Below are 2,248 nucleotides of genomic sequence, written 5' to 3'. Positions count from 1 at the left end.
CATCTTCCACATCTTCATCAGTCGGGTCGTCAAAACCATCGTCATCCTCAAGTTGTTCTACTCTCTCCACATCAAAGTGCAATAGGTAAAATTTTGGATCAATCTCCACAATTCTTTCCGTGGGAACTCTGATCAGGTCCCTACAAGCAACATGTAGTCTGACTTTATCATAGAAGCTATTGAAGAATATATCACAGACAAGATGCATCCATCAAAATCTCCACACTAGTAACAACATGAGCAAAAGTTTTCCATGCCGACTTCTTTGGGGGAATAACTGTCACTAACATCCACACCACACGAAGTTTGGCAAGATATGGGCAGTCACCATCCCACTCATCAATCTTAACATTAACACCTTCAGTTTCCAAATCAAACGTAGGAAATTTAATCAACTCTTCAATACTTTTCCAAGGCGGAAATCTAAGAAAAAATCCTTCTTATTCAACTTCCTAATCTGCCAAGGCCACCTCTTGTGTTTGCAGAATATAGAACCAAAGTTCTTCTCCAAATCTTCACTAGATATCACACATTTACAGCCACCACTGCCCAGTTGCTGAATTAATCCACTTAATCTCTTCCTCGCTAGGACCATCAATATAGTAAAACCTAATACCACGATTAGCGCTACCAAAATAGGTAGCACTTGGATGCTCACCCAACCACACATGACACTGATGAGATGGATAATCAGGCTAGTTACACATAAAGCATTTTTTAGGTTGGATGCAGTTACAAACAAAATGTCCTGGCTCTCCGCAATTGAAAATAATCATCTTAAAATATCTAGTCTCCATTGCAGGAGGGGGTTGATATTTAGAGCTCTCATCACCAGATCCTTGAAAAATCACCACACACTGCTAATTAGCACCCTCTCGTTGATTCGGCCATTGATAAATCTCATGTTGATAATAATGCTAATTTTGTAGAGGCACAACTTGATCAACTTGGCCAACAACTCATTGGTTTTGATAATTCTGTAAGCGATGTGTCTAGACTTGTTGTTGTTGCAGACCAACTTGGAAGGAGTTGAATTGCAACGATTTTTGTTGACTTGAAACTGCTACGGTTTTTGTTGTCCTTGGAATGGTTGTGCTGGTTTTGTGGAGGAGGAGGGGAGCAGGCCGATGACCCTAAGACACCACGGGTAGGGGTGGAGGTGGGGTTGTTGTGGACGGGGCGCACCAAGGCCTGCACTCGACCACGACCTTGGGAAGTGACTCTAGCCATCAGGAAAATAACAAACAACCATGGCAAACGAAGGGAGAGATCCCAAAACCCTCTAAGGAGCCTGGATTGCCTTAGTAGCCCGACGGAGAAGATCGGAAGGTGCCGCAACGAAGCGATCCGCTATCGAAAAGCAGTTCCCTTCACCAGATCCTTGCGACCCAACAGATCAGTGAAGCTTTAGAACTCAGCAGATGGCGGCATGGAGGAGGTGGCCACACCGCCAGAGCTGCTCGAAAAACACCTCGACAGATTCGTCCCTAAACCTAGAATCCCGAAGTCTCTGCAATAAGACCACACCTCCCGGACGGGATCTATTGGACGAGAACATGCCAGATGGAGCACATCAAACCACCGGAGAACGATCGGAATGAATGACACCATGATACGTCCAAAACGTATCTACTTTCCCGAACACTTTTGCTATTGTTTTGCCTCTAATTTGTGTATTTTGGATGCAACTAACACGGACTAACGCTGTTTTCAGCAGAACTGTTCTGGTGTCTCGTTTTTGTGCAGAAATCCAACTTTCGGGAAAAACCTCGGGATTTTGACGAAGCCCTATTTTCCCGGAAATGTGACGGAGCCAGAAGGACAAATCAAGTGGAGGCCCGAGGGCCCCACACCATAAGGCGGCGCGGCCTAGGGGGGGGCCCGCGCGGCCCTATGGTGTGGCCCCCTCGGCCGGCCTCCGACGCCCTCCTTCGGACTACTTATTGGCCTCGACCTAAAAACGCACGAAAAGAAGTAGAAGTCGCCAGAAACCCTCCAGAACGCCGCCACATCGCGAAACTCTGTCGCGGGAGCCAGAAGTCTCCGTTCTGGCACTCCGCCGGGACGGGGAATTGGAGGAGATCATCGCCGCCATCACCACCGACGCCTCTACATCAACCAGCCATGTTTCCCCCATCCATGTGTGAGTAATTCCCCCGCTGTAGGCCGAAGGGGATGGTAGGGATTGGATGAGATTGGTCATGTAATAGCATAAGATTGTTAGGGCATAGTGCCTAGTGTCCGTAAT

This window comes from Lolium rigidum, chromosome 3 (assembly GCF_022539505.1).
Source record: "Lolium rigidum isolate FL_2022 chromosome 3, APGP_CSIRO_Lrig_0.1, whole genome shotgun sequence".
Taxonomy (NCBI): domain Eukaryota; kingdom Viridiplantae; phylum Streptophyta; class Magnoliopsida; order Poales; family Poaceae; genus Lolium; species Lolium rigidum.
Note: the sequence above shows the minus strand (reverse complement) of the source record.